The sequence below is a fragment of the Hyperolius riggenbachi genome, chromosome 1 (assembly GCF_040937935.1).
Source record: "Hyperolius riggenbachi isolate aHypRig1 chromosome 1, aHypRig1.pri, whole genome shotgun sequence".
Lineage (NCBI taxonomy): Eukaryota > Metazoa > Chordata > Amphibia > Anura > Hyperoliidae > Hyperolius > Hyperolius riggenbachi.
The window spans coordinates 456,240,461-456,259,692 of record NC_090646.1 but is presented as its reverse complement, the minus strand read 5'-3'; the positions used below and the strand labels follow the sequence as shown (position 1 = coordinate 456,259,692).

At 44.2% G+C, this 19,232-nt stretch overlaps 1 protein-coding gene across 3 annotated transcripts in view; it reads right to left on the bottom strand.

The window, feature by feature from the left end:
* The window catches only part of LOC137520629 (retinol dehydrogenase 12-like), a 62,667-nt gene extending 50,526 nt beyond the window's left edge, over positions 1–12,141 (bottom strand). For all 3 annotated transcript variants that reach the window (XM_068238771.1, XM_068238782.1, XM_068238791.1), the window contains exon 1: positions 12,003–12,141. The gene's annotated coding sequence lies outside the window, so the exon portion shown is untranslated. The remainder of the gene's footprint in view (positions 1–12,002) is intronic.
* Between the last annotated feature and the right edge of the window lie 7,091 nt (positions 12,142–19,232).

Genomic DNA, 19,232 nt, shown 5'->3' with positions numbered 1-19,232 from the left:
ATACTTTTTCTCCTATGTTGCTGTCAATTACAATAGGTAGTAGAAATCTGACAGAATTGGCAGGTTTGGACTAATCCATCTCCTCATGGGGGATTTTCAGGGTTTTATTTTCAAAAGCATTTAGTGAATGGCAGTTCCTCAGTCCAACTGCCAGAATAGTGTGCAAACCGGTGGGGTGGAGGCGGCCTGCGTCTTTGTAGAGATCCTTTGCAGGGATTGCTTTTGTAAGGAATGCGTGAAATACTGAGAATCTCCCATGAAGATATAGACTTGTCAGTTCCATCAGATTTCTAGTAACTACTGTAAGTGATAGCAACATAGGAGAAAAGTAATCCATAGCTCACTTTATTCTGAAAGAAACATACCTTTTATTTGTACGTGTTTGCATGTATTTTTAAATTTTTCGCGATGGTGATCCTTTAAGAAGGAAGGACTGATAACTCATGCAAACAATTTAGCTTTGCCTAAATATTTATCATAATATGAAAGACTGTACACTTATTGTTAATGTCAGGTGTCCTCTAGTGAGTTCCTTATATGGAGAATGCCCTCCTAAGACAAGGCTCAAATAAGTCAGATAGAGTTCAAGCTGTCTTTGTAGTAGATTCTGTCTTATGTTTTACATACACATACTGTAAATGCATCACTTAATTCACATAAAAATTACTGAACAGATACCCATTTCATGGGACTTAAAAATTATCCCAAAATTATCCCAATACAGTATATTCAGTTGGTCAAATCTATATGTGCTGAAATAAAGTTCAATATTTTTAGACAAGATAAAATATGAAATACTGTAGTATAATTTCTATCAGGTTGTCACTGACCTATATATGTTAATGATTTTCCTCCCCGTCGTATCCCTGGGACCTTCATAGCTGGAGGCAAGCAGGTAATTTGGGTGCCAGTGGCGCCATGATGAAATGGGCTTTGCATCAACCCCAATGTTAATTGTGGCTATTGTGGTGCCCATGGGGTAATCTGTGTGCAGACAGCCCTCAATAAATATCAGGATTAGGCTGCCTGCACTCTCTATTTTGCATAAGGGAGGGAGTTTTTAGCGGTTATATCGGCTGGTGGGTGGTAGGTAACTTTTAGTAATCGGTAGAGAGAGTTAGTGTGTTTATAGGGTTAGGTTTAGTTGTAATTATAAGTCACTATTGGGGCTCAGGAGTGGGTGGGTCAGTTAGGCATCAGCAGGGTGGTCAGTTAGAGTTAGGCATCAGTAACGGGAGGGCTTGTATGATAAGGTTAGGTTATAGTTAAATGTTGGTAAAAATTGCAGTTATTTCTACTATCAAAAATTACCCTGTGATTCATAGTAGAATATTGGTAATTTACCGATATTCTGCTTGTCGCTATCCCTGGCATACAAATTACTGTATAAGATTTAGAGGACAAAAACCAGAGGAAAAAAAAAAAAAGATACTAACCAACATAGAGTAAAAGACCAGGCGCCAGCCACTCAGGGAATTAATTTAAATATAGAAATAACCTTTATTTGTACTAAAAAAAAAACCTTAATTGCTCATATATACCAATACAAAAACACATTAAAAACTTTTTGGACGTTTCAGGGGTCGACCTCCTGCACGCATACATACCAGTCCTCTCACGCCCACCAAGCATACACGTCCATATACCACAAGCTATAATACCAAAATAGTCCTCTTGAAGTGCATAGCAACTAATCCTATAGCTTAAATAGGTCTATAGGTTTTGCAAGCGTTTCCATGCAATGTTAGTAAAGCAAGCTTAGGGTGAGTCTTAATAAATGGCTGTCGTTGGCTTCAAAAGCACATAGATGTCAACGGCAAGTAGCTGGCCACTTTAAAGGATACCCGAGGTGAGAGGTATGTATAGGCTGCCATATTTTTTTTCTTTTAAAACAAAACCAGTTGCCTGGCAGCGCTGGTGATCTTCTCCTAATGTTTACTGTTTTTGTCACAATATTTGTGCTGCTTGGAACTCTGTTTTACAATTTGTTAGTATATCTATGTTCCCCTTGTCGTCTTATTGTGCTTTGTAAAGCGCTGCGGAATATGTTGGCGCTATATAAATAAAAAAATAATAATAATAATCTTCTGGCATAAGTAGTGTCTAAGGCCCCGTTCAGACTGCAGAACGCAGACCGCAACGCATGCGGACCGCAACGCGTACGAACGCACGCCATCCGCGTTCGTATGCGTTGCGTGGCTGATCCCATCACTGAAAAGTGAATGGGACAGCCATGCGTTTTTACAAAAAATGCGTGCAGCATGCGTTCCCGGACCGCACAGGTCCGGAACGCATGCAGTGTGAACATCAGACATTGCACTCTATGCAATGTCTGATGTCGTGCGTGTCGGCCACCTGCACGCGTTTCCAAAACGCATATGGAAACGCGTGCAGTGTGAACGGGGCCTTAATCAAAACACTGGAACAAGCATATAGCTAATCCAGTAAAACCTGAGTCAGAGTACCTGATCTGCCGCATGCCTGTTCAGCGTTTATGGGTAAAAGTATTAGAGACACAGGGTCAGGAGGACTGCCAGGCAAGTGGTTTTGTTTAAAAGGAAATATGGCAGCCTCCAGATACCTCTTACCACAGGTATCCTTTAAAGAGAGCAGAAAGATATTGCCGGTTCTACACATCATGCATATGAAAACCATATGTCTCTGGGGCTGAGCTTAGTTAATGCAGACGGGGCTGTGGCGTCTGATAGCTCCCACGTGTTTGTTCGGCATCACATGCTCCTGCTCCTCACTTGGTTTGGAGCATTAAAGGACAACTGAAATGAGAAAAATATGGAGGCTGCCATATTTATTTCCTGTTAAACAATACCAGTTGCCTGGCAGCCATGCTGGTCTGCAGTAGTGGCTGAATAACAACAAAAAACAAGCATGCAGCTAATCTTGTCAGATCTGACAATTGTGTCAGAAACACCTGACCTGCTGCATGCTTGTTCAGGGTTTTTGGCTAAAAGTATAAGAGGCAGAGGATCAGCAGGACAGCCAGGCAACTGATATTGCTTAAACGGAAATCAATATGGTAGCCTCCATATCCCTCTCACTTCAGTTGTCCTTTAAAGAGAATCTGTATTTAAAAAATGTAGCATAAAAAAATAAAAAAAAACCTATGTGTTCGGGGACATCTATTACCCTCTGTCATAATTTTGCCGCTCCCCGCTACATCAAGCATAATTAAAAACAGTTTTATAAACTTTGTTTATAAACAAAAGAAATGGCCGCCAAAACCGGAAGTACGTCAGCAGAGCTTCTTTTCCCCTGCAGCTCTAATCCACTGAAGTGTGACAGGCTATTTGTTTCTTGAGAGCCTGCAGACTCCAGCACTCTGCCTGTTACTGGGATTGCTCAGCATGTCACATTTCACAGACTCACAGAGGACGATTTATCCTGGTTACAGTTTGTTTTTATAAGCTTTAAAAAGCCTGCTCGAGTCTGCAGGCTCAGAAGAAACAACCAGCCTGTCACTCTATATGCAGCTCTCTCCCTGGTCAGCCTCAGAGGCAGCTCACACTGATATCAGAGAGCAGAGAGGCTGCCTAATGTAAATAACACACACACACGGGAGTGTGCATAAAGGGGTCTGGAAGGGGGGGGGGGGAGGCGGGGCGTGCATAACAGATCAACAACACTGAAACGTTGGCAGCCTTCCAGACCCAGGGCGACAAATCCGACAGGGAAAAGATACGTTGATCTATTACAGAGATGGTGATAGTAGAAAGTGCTGCAGTAAGCCAGAACACATTAGGTAAATAGGTTTAGGAACTTGTAGGATAGTAGAAAAAAGGATGACATTTTTGTTACAGAGTCTCTTTAAGCAGGGTGCTGGTAAGCTGCTCATCTTGTCCGTGATCTACCTGCTTCCTTCCTTAACACCTGACTTCAGTCAGTGGGGATCAACAAGACCTAGCTCCACCCACCTATGCATTTCACCCAATCAGGGTGGGCCACATGCTCAATAGGATTCCCATTTATCCATTCTGCAGAGGATTACATGATGCTCTTTCATAGCAGAAGCACCATCTTAATCGATAGCAACATTTCCCAAACTTCTCTGGAGATTCTTGCTGCCTAGCCTATGTCCCCTTAGTGAACCCCCCCTTGTGCCTTATGTGTCCTCCTGGTGTCATCCTCTGTCCCCGTGTCGTTCTCTGTCCCCATTTCCTCCTCTGTCCCAGTGTCCGCCCCCTTTGTCCTCCTCTGTCCTATTTTTGTCCCTTTGTGCACTCCTTGTGTGTCCTCCTCCTGTGTCCCAGTCACTGTAGGCGTCCCAAAACATGGACAGTCGGAGGAGAGAGGATTCTGCTGAGCAGTGTCTTTTAAGCTTAGCAGACAGAGTGGCAGTCTCAGTCGGACAGATTGAATTTCCTTAACACTGAGAGCCGGAGAAGAGAGGATCCCGACGTGGCTGCAGCTGAGTAGTATGCAACCTTGCCAATCATGGCTGCCCACTTAGTTAATGGCACCGATGGTCTTCTGAGTGGAACCACAGCGTCATCATTAAGCCAATCACTGAATTCACTTAGGAACAGTGTAACAGCTTTGTAAAGCTCTCAACTGGCTCCCTATCTGCTTCAGGATCAAATTCTGTGCTTGGCCTAAAAAAATTGGTGAACAGGACCTGCATCTCTGATCTTGTCTACACCATGTGCCATACCGGTTCGCCCCTCCAAACCTCCAACGACCTGTGCCTGTTTGCACTGCGCATATCTCACTCCCATGCATAACTGCAGAACCTCACTAGGGCTGCCCCTACTCTCTGGAACTCGCTCCCACCAGCCATCAGACTCATCCCCACCTTTAAAACCTTCAAACGAGCCCTTTAAGACTCAAACTTTTAACGCTCGACTTCCCCTCACACATCAGTACCATAATACATTCTGCTGGGCACCCTCTTAACAGAAGCACCTAGTGTCTCTACTCCCACCCTTTAGATTATAAGCCTCTAGCTGGGCCTTTCCCCATAGTGTTTCCATTTTGATTATGCACTCACTGTCTGACAACCTCTAGTGGACTAGGACAGACTATTTTGAACAAAGACACTGAACTACTGTTGTCAAAGACATTTGCATGCTCTTGTTTTGTTGTGAGTTCCTTGTATGTCATACCTTGTATGTTAACCCATTTATCTATTGTGCAGTGCTACGTAATATGTTGGTGCTTAACCATTTCGGGACCGGCCGCCTAACCCTCCTTAACCTATTTTGGTTCCTGGACGTAGTTTCTACGTCCAGAAACCATGCGCGCTACCGCGGCCGATCGCGCGCGTGCACGCGCACTCCCGGCCGCGGATTCAGTAGCCAAGGAATCAATGTATCGGGCTATGGAGCCCGATCACTGATTTCTCTCCCCCGCTGAAAAAGCGACAGCTTCTCTCAGAAGCTGCGCCTTTTCTGGCCGTTCCCTTCCCGATGTTTAATTATGGAGGCATGTATTATTTTAAAACTATAATGGCTGAAAACTGAGAAATAATGAATTTTTCCATTTTTTTCTTATTCTTCCTGTTTAAATGCATTTACAGTAAAGTGGCTCTTAGCAAAATGTACCCCCCAAAGAAAGCCTAATTGGTGGCGGAAAAAACAAGATATAGATCAGTGCATTGTGATAAGTAGTGATAAAGTTATAGGCTAATGAATGGGAGGTGAACATTTCTCACGTGAAAACGACGGAACCTGAATGGGTTAAGGACCAGGCATTTTGCGGCGGGAGGTGGGTGCGCGTGGGGGGGTCAAGCGGCCGGATCCCCTCTGTGGCTGGCTGTACAGTGTCACTCAATGGTGACAGGTGTCCCCGCTTTCGCCAGCAGCCCTCACTCACCTTCCAGGCTCCAGTGATGAGCCGTAGCAGCCCCCTCTTCTCTGGCCTGGATTTCTGCTCCTAATGCCGCTCAGTTCCGGGTCCCGGCTTGATGACGTCATCAAGCCGGGAGCAAGAACTGAGCGGCATTAGGAGCAGAGATGCCGGTCAGAGCAGAGGGGGCGCCAATCGCTGCTGGAACGGCAGGGAGGTGAGTGGATCCTCTTCTTTCCCCACCCCCTGCCGCTGTCAAAGTGATCACTACCATCTGCCGGTGATCGTAGTGATCACGTGATCAGCAGCCATACGCGATGGCTGCTGATCACTGAGGGGAGATGTCAGCTGTCATATGCCAGCTTAATCTCCCCTCTCCGGTGCGCACGATCGAGTCAGCATGGATGTTGAATCAACGTCCAGTCAGGGCGGCAGCACCACCTGCTGGACATAGATTCAACCTATGTCGGTCCCCAAAAGGTTAATAAATTCAATTAATAGTAATAATAATAAATGACCATATTATCCTAACAGCTGTCTACAGTCCACTTCTGGACAATGGGTGCGATAACGTGCACGTTACATAGCAATTCATCCTGCTATGAAAAATAATATACATATAATAGAAAGCAGAGTTGTGTTGTTCTGTGCTTGCAGTGGCGTAGCTAAAGAGCTGTGGGCCCCGGTGCATGTTTTACATGGGGCCCCCCCAAGCGCTCTATACATAACAATTGATACGGCACACCAAAACCTGCCAAGGACAACCCCAGTGTCAGAGGTGCAAGAAGGGGTTGGGGAACAGTGTGTTAAGGATTACTACTATTCAAAGCATCTATAGAAGTGATTATTACCAGCACAGGACCAATAGAGAGCTAATACTGTGATAGAGGGTGGACCCTTCGGGGCCCCTCTGGCCCACGGGCCCCGATGCGGTCGCTACCTCTGCACCCCCTATTGCTACGCCCCTGTGTGCTTGCATTATAGCATGGCCCATATGAAATTCACTTTATCTCCTGATTTTTCTCTTAGGAGATCTTTTTTCATCTTCGCTTTAAAATAACTTTATCACTTTGCAATTTGAAAAGTACCATAAAGTAGTTGAAAACGTACTATCAAAATTATTTTGAGTATTTTCTTGCTTTCTGGCAGTTAAGTGGACCTGAACTCTTGCATTGGACAGAAGGAAAAGATATAGAAATGCACCCTGCATGTACTTAGAAAGTTTAGCCTGTCTAATTACCCCTCATCTAAGCACAAGTTGTAATTTTATCCCTAAACTGTGTCAGCTGACTGCCATGGCAGAAAACTTATTTGTAAACACCGGACGGTAACAATATGTCTGCAGGAAGTAGACAAACTGCAGATTTATTTCAGGATGTGTATCAGCTGTAACAAAAATGTTTTTCTTTAACCACTTCAGCCTACAGTGTCGAAAATCGTATGCATCCGAGCAACGTTCACCTCTTATTCATTCGCCAATAACTTTATCGCTACTTATCACAATTAATTGATCTATAGCTTGTTTTTTCCACCATTAATTAGGCTTTCTTTGGGTAGTACATTTTGCAAAGAATACTTTTTTCTAAATCCATTTTAACAGGAAGTTTAAGAAAGAAATGGAAAAAAAAATCATTATTTCTCAGTTTTTGCCTATTATAGTTTAAAATGAATACATGCTACCATAATTAAAACTCATGTATTTTATTTGCCCATTTGACCCAGTTATTACACCATTTCAATTATGTCCCTATCACAATTTATGGCACCGATCTTTTATTTAGAAATAAAGGTGCATTTTTTCAATTTGCATCTATCACTATTTACAAGCTTATACTTTTAAAAAATATAATAAGATACTCTCTTGACATGTATATTTACAAAGTTCAGACCCTTAGGTAACTATGAATTTTTTTTTTTTTTTTTTTTTTTATTTAATTGTAATTTTTTTTAATTAAAAAATGTATTTGGGTAATTTTTGGTGTGGGAGTAAAACAGATAATTTAAATGTAAAATAATGTAATACTTTATTAAAAAAATGTATGTGGGTGTAGTTTACTATTTGGCCACAAGACAGCCACAGTCAAAAAAGTCCTGGACACGTACGATCACACTTCCAGGAACTACAAAGAGGACGGGAAACTTTTTTTTTTTTTTGCGGAAATACCGCGGTCTCCAATAAGGGACCGTCGGTTTTTCTGCAGGGGACTTAGATCGGTGAATGGGAATTATATATTCCCATTCACTGATCGGGGGGGGGGGGGGGGGGGGGGAAGGGGTAACCGCAGGCAGCAGAGAGCGCGTGGGAGCTCACGCGATCGCGCACCTCAGGCAGCAGCACAGTCTATCTGGACGGATATATCCATCCAGATAGACTGAAGTGGTTAAAGGGTATGATGCTACAACTTATCTTTTAGAGCTGAGATGAGGTTCTGAGTTCAGGTCCGCTTTAAGGGCTCGTTTCCACTATTGCGGTGCAGAATCGCCTGGATTCCACCGCTGATGAAATCGCATGCGGATGCGATTCCCCATGCAGTTTTTGCCGCGAATTCGCATGCGAATTCGCATAGGTGAGGGTATATGCGATTTTAACCATGTCACTGCCTGTGTGAATTTACATTTGTACCTATGCAAATTCGCGGCAAAAAACGCATGACAAAGCCGCATGCGATTTCCCTATTAAATACATTGCATGCAATTCGCATGCATTCCACTCGCAGGCGAATTCTGCGGCTCTTTTGTGCGTTTTTTCACCACTGAAAAAACGCACCTCAACAACGCTACAGTGTAAACAGGCCCATCCACTTGCATTACATGTGCGAATCCGCATGATTCGCGATAGTGGAAACGAGCCCTAAAGAGCATTTTATTGATAAGGTGAGAAAATATCACCTAGGAGAAAACTTGGAGAAAAAGTGAATTGCACGTGGACCATAGTGTGAACTTAGCCATAATATTTTGATTAGCTCTCTGCAGATTTCCAGTTCAACTTCGGTCTCTTTGGAGCTAGCATTGTTGAGGTGAACCAGTGAAAAAGTCCATAGGGAGCAGTTCTCCGAACACAGCAACATCCACAACTTTAAGCATTCTAATTGGCCGAATAGTGTGAGCATACTCATAATATTACTACAAACCTATCTTAAAGCGGAATATAACCCTGCATTTCAACTTTGCTCTAAAACATTATTTACAGTATATTATATGCAACCAGCATTTTTTTTTTTTACTAGACCAGCATTGGAAGGGTTACACAGAGCTTTAAAGTTCCTGGAGATTTCTGCAGACGCATCCGAAGCTTACATAGATACATTTTGTTTACATAAATGTATCTAAGTGTTGAATGTGACTCACTCTCTCTGACTGAGAAGGAGCTGGAGGACAGCCAAAGAGTGTGTAACATTTCTCAATAGATACATTTAGGGCTCTTTCACATTAGGGCAGATTTTCTGTGTTTCAACGCAAAGGGTAAAGTTTGCGTTACCCAAGGTGAAATGAAAGTCCATAGACTTTCATTTTAGCTTTCACATATAACGCAGCCTTTTTGTGCGTTGCGTTACACTGCACTGTTAGTCAATGTAAAACGCACACTATGCGCGTTTTCAATCCGTTAACGCAGGCAATCAGTCCCAGAATGCAACAGAGGAACAATGTAGAAAGTTGAAAACTAAAAGAAAAAAAAATTACCTGCGTTTTTCTATGTGCTGTAACGGATTGAAAACGGATTAAAAACGCACACTCACTGCAGTGCAACGCATATCAAAACGCATTAAAAGGCATACAACAAAACGCATGCTTTGAGCGTTCTCCAACGCAAGCTCTGATGTGAAAGAGCCCTTAACTAAATAGAATGTAACAATCTGAACTTCTGCATATCTCTCCACGGAACTTTAAACCTCTGTGTTTAACCCTTCCAATGCTGGTCTAGTAAAAAAAAAAATGCCTTTTGCATATAATATGCTGTAAATAATGTTTTAGAGCAAAGTTGAAATGCAGGGTTATATTCCGCTTTAAACCTAGGAGTTCAAGAGGGTGCTGCCTATGCAATTACGTTAGCGCATTCTCCCTATGGACTTTCTTGCTGGGTCACCTCAGCTATACTAGCATTTGGTTCTGTGGTGATAAAATTGTGCTAAATATACACTGCCCTCTCTCGTCAAATGTTACGGGGTATGTTCACCATGCTAGTCAGATCCCATTCACATGGCACTAGCAGTTACCAAAAGCAAAGTTCCAAATTTGTAAGCACCTACAGGGGCGTAACTACAAATCACAGCCCCCCAGCAAAACTTTGATGGCAACCCCTAAAGTTTACACCCTTTCCCTTGCCTAACCCGATTGACCCTCACAGCCTGGTGGTGCATCTTGCAAGGTTTATAAAACAAGTGTGGGCATTGTAATCATCACACCCATATAGGCTACTTCATCCCTTTAAATACCAGAATATATGAATTATACATGGCTTGAGGCTAGATAGATGCAGTTTAGGCACTGATTATGTGTGAGTAGCCCCAGAACCTGTATAACTCAGATGTGCCAGTATTTAAAGGGATGAGGTGGCAACCCTGCACCCATAACAGGTAAAGGCACAAAAACACAGATCTGTAGGATGAGCTCCTTTATTAGTGGGAGTGATATAGTAGTTGAGGCCCCCTTATAGCTCCGGGCCCCCCTGGAGTCACAGGGGCTGCTCTCCTGTAGTTACGCCCCTCCACCTGCCTCTTGTGGGAACAGTAAGGGGCCTGCTCATTTCACCATCACCAAAGGCTTTTCTGCTACCATGCAGAAAAAGCATTTGAAATAGTTTGCCATCAATTTGTCGTCGCATCACATCTGAGCCCTGGGGGGGGGGGGGGGGGGGGGGGGGGACACAGACCATAAGGCCAACTCCAGAATCTACATGTAGCGTTCAGGGAAACTATCAATCGTGGCGCTTGACTAAATGACAATAATTGATGTGAGATGAAGACTTTCATTTATTTCAATCACAATGCACTGGATCACGAGCGGTATACGTGGGGATTGAGCCAGTAGCTGCCTGCATGCAAACTATATGCAACTTGCAAATGCATACCTCCCAACTTTTTGAGATGAGAAAGAGGGATAATTAAGACGTGCACATGCCCCTGCCACACCCCTAGTCACGCATACCATAAAGATTTTATAAGAAAAATTTGTTAACTCAAACTACACTGGTCCATTCTATCCTGGTTCATTCATTTTCCCTCATATTAACATTTGATAATACTATATCAATTTAAAGGGATACTTAAGTCAAAAATTAAAAATGATTTTTACTGACCTGGGGCATCCCTCAGCCCACTGACGCTGTATGGTGCCCTCGCAGCCTCGCTCCGATCCTCCTGTCCCCGCCGGCGGCTACTTCCGGGTTTGGCGACAGCGGCCGACAGGCTGGGAACGCGAGTGATTCTCCGCATTCCCAGCCGATATATCACCCTCTATGCTGCTATAGCGTATGTTATACGCTATAGCAGCATAGAGGGTGATATAGCGGCTGGGAATGCGGAGAATCACTCGCGTTCCCAGCCTGTCGGCGGCTGTCGCCAAACCCGGAAGTAGCCGCCGGCAGGGACAGGAGGATCGGAGCAAGGCTGCGAGGGCACGATACAGCTTCAGGGGGCTGAGGGATGCCCCAGGTGAGTAAAAATCATTTTTTATTTTTGACTTAAGTATCCCTTTAAAGGATGGGAATACAGTTTACAGTCAAACACATTTTTCAATAGAGAAATACAAATATTTACATAGAACGAGGGACTAAGTCCTGAAAGAGGGACAGGGGGACAGGGCTCCCAAAGAGGGACAAGGGGACAGGGCTCCCAAAGAGGGACAGTTGGGAGCTATGCAAATGGACCAATCAAAATAATCCAGAAGTGCATCTGATTGGCCCAATCCAAAACTGAATGTCATTCACACGCACGCTGGGATTAACCATCTCTAGCCTCATGCCCTTGGTTGTTAAGAACATCATAAACTAATGACCAATGTAAAAATGGAGCATTAATATACACTGACTGATTGGCTCTAGAATAATTGTATTATTAAGTGGTCCATATAGGCACAGAAAGAAACTGCAAAAACGCTGGAGTTCTGTACTTACTAAAAGAAACCGGAGAGCCAGTGATTATTAGGTAAACACTTGTGCAAAGACTTGCAGTCAGGCCCATGACAAACTAGTTATAAAAGAATACCTATTTCTGCTTATCAATCATCAGTGGTCAGCGGTGTTCACAGACTAGTGGCGACTGTTGGGTTGCCTCCGACACTTCAGTACAGCCATTCAGCTCATTGCCTGGAACGGAGCAATTCATTCAGGGTTAGCCGCTCTACTTCCGCCCTTACTCTCCTGTTATTGGGCGAGCTGCAGTACAAGCCCTGCGCTTCAGTGACATAGCTAAGCTCTCCTAAAAACAAGTCTGCGATTGCAGCAGCACCGGTGGCCATATTTCCGGAGCTCAGAGTGCCTGAGAAGTCGCCATATTCCCGGAGCCCGGAGTACCTAGGAGCCTCTCTAGTGGGAGACGGAAATACGAAACCTGGGGCGCAAAGACACTGCTGTTAGCTTAATACACTCAGTCTAGCCATGTTGTTCCAGAAGCTCATAAATTAGAAGTCACATGACAATGGTTTATAGCTGCTGATAACAGTTGGCTATGAAGCTCTTTTGTACATGTCCTTGTTAAAAGGAACCTGAAGCAAGAAGTACATGGAGATTGCATACCACACACATTTTTGAGATGAGAAAGATGGACACTTAAGCCACGCCCCTGCCACACCCCTGGTCACGCACCAGAACAACTCTAATCAGGCGTACCATAAGGCCCCATTCACACTTCAGCGTTTTGCTGGCGATTTCGGCAAAACTCTCAAACGCTAGCGCTTTTGAACGCGCTAGTGTAATAAAACCCTATGGGCCCGTTCTTACTTGGACGATTTACGCTAATCGCCGCAAATCTCCCAAAATGGTGAAACGCAAACGCATTGCCTGCACCATTTTCAGTCGATTTTCCGGCGATCGCGTTTCAGTGCTATAGACGCGCTAAACGCGATTGCGGAGAAATCGCTGCACTGTCCAGTGATTTTTCCATGTGAAATCGTGAAAAAATCCTGCAAAACGCCGGCAAAAATCGCTGGTGTTTTGCACTTCTAAGTGTGAATGGGGCCTAAAGATTTCATAAGAAAAATATGTTGTTTTATAATTCAAACCACACTGGTCCTTTCTATACTGGTTCATTTTCCTTCATATTAACATTTTAAAATTAGTAATATATCAATTTAAAGGATGGGAATAAAGTTTTGAGTTAATCAAACACATTTTTTAGTTGAGAAAGATATATATTTACATAGAAAGAGGGACAAAGTCCTGAAAGAGAGACAGAGGGACAGGGCTCCCAAAGAGGGACTGTTGGGAGCTATGATACTGACATATTTATTTCCTTTTAAACAATGCCAGTTTCCTGGCTGTCCTGCTGATCCTCTACCTCTAATACCTTTAGCCATAGACCCTGAACAAGCATGCAGCAGATCAGGTGTTTCTGACATTATTGTCAGCTCTGACAAGATTAGCCGCATGCTTGTTTCTGATGTGATTCATACATACGGTGACCATACGTCCCGCTTTACCCGGGACGCGTCCCGCCTTCGGGGGGGCGCTGTCCCAGGCTGCATGAGGTCCCGGGAAACGTCCCGCTTTTAGCAGCGGGACGTCCCGGCCTCGGGACTCTGGCCACCGTACAATGAACTAGCCGCAGCGTCTACTAGACGCTGCGCTAGTTCATTCCCCGCAGCCCCACTCCAGCCTGCAATGTTCTCCTCCGGCAGGCACAGGCAGAGCAGGGCTATGGGAAGATGGCGTCCGGAGGCGGAGCCCTGTATTGGAGACTATTTGTCTCCAGTACAGGGCTCCGCCTCCGGACGCCATCTTGCTGTATCCCTGCTCTGCCTGTGAGAGGCTGAGCGGGAGATTGAAGATCGTCCAGGCCAGGGGGAGCTGCACCTGAGGCACCAGAGGCCGGCTGCGTGAGGGGACGTCTTCTGCCAGGTGAGTAAATGCTTTTTCTTGCAGGTGAAGTGTTTGCCCACATTGTGTTCATTTTGTACTGACATGTTTGCCCGCAGTGCATTTATCTTGTACTGACATGTTTGGCCGCATTGCGTGTATTTTGTACTGACATGTTTGCCCGCAGTGCGTTTATCTTGTACTGACATGTTTGCCCGCAGTGCGTTTATCTTGTACTGACATGTTTGGCCGCATTGCGTGTATTTTGTACTGACATGTTTGCCCGCAGTGCGTTTATCTTGTACTGACATGTTTGCCCGCAGTGCGTTTATCTTGTACTGACATGTTTGCCCGCAGTGCGTTTATCTTGTACTGACATGTTTGCCCGCAGTGCGTTTATCTTGTACTGACATGTTTGCCCGCAGTGCGTTTATCTTGTACTGACATGTTTGCCCGCAGTGCGTTTATCTTATACTGACATGTTTGCCCGCAGTGCGTTTATTTTGTACTGACATGTTTGCCCGCAGTGCGTTTATTTTGTACTGACATGTTTGCCCGCAGTGCGTTTATTTTGTACTGACATGTTTGCCCGCAGTGCGTTCATTTTGTACTGACATGTTTGCCCCCATTGCGTTTATTTTGTACTGACATGTTTGCCCCCATTGCGTTTATTTTATGCTGACATGTTGCCCGCAATGCGATTATTTTGTGCTGAAATGTTGCCCGCAATGTGTTTATTTTGTGCTGAAATGTTGCCCATTGCGTTTATTTTGTGGTGTCTGGGGTAACTGTTGCTGCATTTATTATTTAATGGTCATAGTTGGCTGTGTTTGCTGCTTTGGGGTTATGGCATACTATTAAATAGCATCACACAGTTTCTGCACACCTATGATGTGAATCCACGTTTGACCACATCACGGCGTAAACACTGCTTTCTTATGCCTCGCTGTTGCATCATTCTGTTAGCTCCGCCCATAGAATGTCATGACCACGCCCATTTTTCGCGCGCGCTGCAGACACCAAATTTTTCGGCGCGCGCCGCACCCCCTATTTTTCGATGCGGCGGCCCCCCTCCCCCCCCCCCAATTCCCCCCGTCCCAGGTTGAGCCTACAAAAATCTGGTCACTCTATTCATACACTACTGCAACCAAATAGATCAGCAGGGCTGCCAGGCAAATGGTATTGTTTAAAAGGAAATAAATATGGAAGCCTCCATATACGTCTCACTTTAGGTTCCCTTTAAATTGGACCTGGACTCTGAACTTCCTCTCTGCTCTAAAAGATATAACAGCATAAATCCTTTAAAGAAAAACATTTCTGTTACAGCTGATACAAATCCTGCAAATAAATATGCAGTGTATCTACTTCCTGCTTTCATGGAAGCAGACATATTGTTAACAATGGCTATCATTCATAAAGCATTTCCGCATGCGGAAATGCTTAAAACAGCTGACTTTACCGACCACTCGGCAAAGTCAGCATCATAAAGCCTCTTTCCGCATGGAAAAATGACACTACCGAGCAGAGTGATAAATCACCGCCTTGTGCGGTGATTATCGGTACAAATGTAGCAAAATGTTCATTCATGAAGATCACCGCAAGCGGTGTGAGGTCGGGAAGTACCGCTCCCTCTGATGTGGCGATAACAATGTAAGTGAATGGAGACACACAGACCTCCCAGGCAGCTGCAGCAGAGCGGAACACGGAGAAATGTATCAACTCTGCAGCTTCCGTGTCTCCGCAAGCCTACCGCCTGCCTACCGCCAGCTTAGCTCGGGGATCTCCGCACTGCTTCCGCACATGGATACTTTTTTTATGAATGCCCACCCAGAAGTCTAAAAATCCGCCAGCGGTGTTTTCCCGCACTGATTCTCTTTACCGACAGCCTGTTCATGAATGATAGCCATTGTGTGCTTTCAAATCAGCCCCTCTGCCGTGGCAGTCAGCTGACACAGATGAGGGAGAATTAATAAACTCTCTAAATTCATACATGGTGCATTTCTCTCTATATTCCTTATGTCCTGTGCAAGAGTTCAGATCCAGTTTAAATATAAATGGATTTGAAAGCTGAGCATTACATATAGTCAATGAGATACAAATTACTTTTAAAGGAAACCAGAGCTGGAATAAAGTAGACGTTTTATACATACCTGGGGCTTCCTTCAGCCCCATGCGCATGGATCACTCCCATGCCTCTGTCCTCAGTCTTCTCTGTCTTCTGTACTGGGTCCCGAAACTTCCTCAGTCTGACGCAAGTGAAGTGCGCTATTTACGTATCTCTCCAGCAGCCACCGGAGAGATAGGTAGAGGGCGCACTTCTCTTGCGCAGACTGGCCGCGACTGGAGGAAGTAACAGGACCTGGTACAGAAGACGGAGAAGACTGAGGACAGAGGCATGGGAGTGATCCATGCGCATGGGGCTGAAGGAAGCCCCAGGTATGTATAAAATGTCTACTTTATTCCAGCTCTGGTTCACTTTAAAGAAAGTTTAAACATACAAATTAGTTTTAAAGAAAGTTTAAAGAAAATTGTACAGAAAGTTTAAAGAAAATTGTACACAGCTTGAAAATTAAAAAGCAAATACACTTCCTAATGATTTTGATTGGCCCATTGTAAAGCTGATTAACGTTTTTGTTATGTGCATTTCTTCGACTCTCATACCATAAAGCCCTCTGTGTGTGCCCATAAGTAGTGTAATGCCAGGCAGATCTCCTGCTTTCTTTTCAGCTGCTATGCCCCAATCTACCACCACCTTCTTCACCCTATGTGGTGCGTCCCCGCTTGAACAGGAGGTTAAGACCAACACCTACCTGACTTCGGTTACACCCAGGCCTTTAAGGTGCAAGGTATAGCAGCAGAGGGCAAGAAAGCCAGAGTACCACCAGACAACAAGGATATGTAGCTGGGTGATGGAAGAGGCTACACAGGTTGTCACAGGATTAATAAACAAAGGAGCGAGATTGTCCAGAGCAACCGCTGCTCTGGGCTTTCGATACCGCCACAAATATCAAGACACAATGGCTGCTTAGTGTGACGCCGAACCAAGCCTCAGGCTGAGTAACAAGACAAACAACAGACAGACAGATGGAATTCTTTGCCAATCTAGTCGCTGCCCTAGCGACGGCAAACATTCACACTGACATAGACAAGACAAACAGGTAGGAGCGTAACTAATGGCAACCGCTGCTTCAGTTACATCCTCAGGAACAAGGCAAGAAGGATAACTACCAGTCACCAGCGTGGTGAAGGCAGTCTCCAATTAGCAGGATAGTGGACTTCACTGACCCCCACTGGTTCAGCAAGCATCCAGCAGACAGGGTAATACAAAGCAAGGCAATACACAATACTTTCACAGCATGGACCCAGCAACAACTCAGGGAGCTGTACGCTATGTCGGGTCTGGAAGGGGAGGTAACCCTTCATGTGGACATCAGCCAATGGATACAGATATGCAAATTCCCACACAGCTGAATGGTGATCATGCAATCCTGAGCTAGTCTGATTACAAGCTGCTAGCTGACTGTGAATGAAAAGGACTCTCACAACAAATACATGCAATATTATGCAACAACATGCATGTAGGAAATCCAGGGATATCTGGCTGCAGTTCAACGGCACCAAGCGTTAGGTGGAATCATGACAGCATCCTGAGCTGCTCTGAACTGCCGAGTGAATGAAAATGACAATGAGACTTATTGCAAATGCAATCCAAACTGAGCAACTGAATGCAAGCAGATAAGTCAGAACTGACCGACAGAACATGCTCCAGGAGAGATCCTGACACGTAGGAAGTAAATTACTGTTACTTAAGATTTTCTTGTTATATCCAAATTAAACATGAGGTAGCTTCAAGTGTATGTCTTTTTTGTATTCTAGAATTTAATGAATTCCTCTCAAGCTAGCTGCTAACCAATGTTGAGATAATACCATATACAGTATATGGTATGTATTGTAAAGACCAAAATAAATACGTACATTTTGAACACATGGTTCAGATAACTTGTCAAACTACATCAAAGTGGTAAGAATACCTGTAATCAAAATTGTATGGTTAGTGGTTAGCCTTAAGGGGCCCATACACTCAGCCGATTTTCTGGCCGACCGATCGATCCCGATCGATCGATCGATTGATCGTTTGCAAATCGGTTGGCCAATCGACCGATCGATGGCCGATTTCTATCGATTTCGATGGATTTCCATCGAACTGGCAGGGTGGAAAATTTAGGTAGATCTGATGAGATTGCTTATCAGTGTGCATTGGCCTTAATGGAAATCTGATGGCAAAAAAATGCCATAAGATCGAATTTCAATAGATTTCAAACTGAAATCTATTGAAATTCTATCCTGGTAAAAAATGTTCTAAAAACGCATCAGATAGATCATCAGATGCATTTCTTATCTATCTGCTGCCAATCTGACGAGTGTATGAGCACCTTTACAAAATAAGGAATGAGGGAGAAACCTACTTAGTGAAAGTATTACACTAAGGCCTGGAGCCCATGGCTTGTCAAAAGGAAAGAAAGTGTGGCACTCCTACTAGAGGTAAACGGAGGAATATAGTGGGCAGAAGTGGTATAGGCCAAATATTTCCCGCACATAGATGTCCCCTTGCACATATATCTTTTTAACAGCTACTGACATGTGCCCCGTATAAATAAATAAGGGAAGGAAGAACGTCATGAAATCTTGTCACAAGAAGCAGATACGGGCACCATTTATCATTCAGCTTTTTTATTGTGCAGATAGACACTTGTGCATCAACAGGACATCAAGCAGACATCACCTTTACAAGATGTGGGTACCTGTGCGGGGTGGAGGTGGGTGTTCAGGGCTGCAGATGCAGGGCCGATCCTTCTGCAGCCCTGAACACCCACCTCCACCCCGCACACCCTTGTGAAGGTGATGTCTGCTTGATGTCCTGTTGATGCACAAGTGTCTATCTGCACAATAAACCAGCTGAATGATGGATGGTGCCCGTATCTGCTTCTTGTGACAAGATTTCTGGAGCCCATAGCTCCCAACTGTCTCTATTTTGGAGGGACAGTCCCTCTTTGGGAACCAAATACCCCTGTCCATCTTTTCTCCCTAATTTGTCCCTCTTTCAGGACTGATTTCCAGATTTATGTAAATTTATGTATTTTTTTCTCCTGAAAGATGTGTTTAATTGACTCTAAATGTTGTTCCCATCCTTTAAATTGATATATTTCTTATTTTCAAATGTTAATATGAAGGAAAATGAACCAGGATAGAAAGGCCCAGTGTGGTTAGAATTACAAAACAACATATTTTTTTCAGAATCAGAAATTCTTTATTTGCTGAGTACTGTGGTTGTTGTATCCAGAATTGATTGTGGTACACATGGCATTGGCAATAGAACAAGCAAGAAAAAGACAAAACACAGAGACAGGACAACAAGACAAAA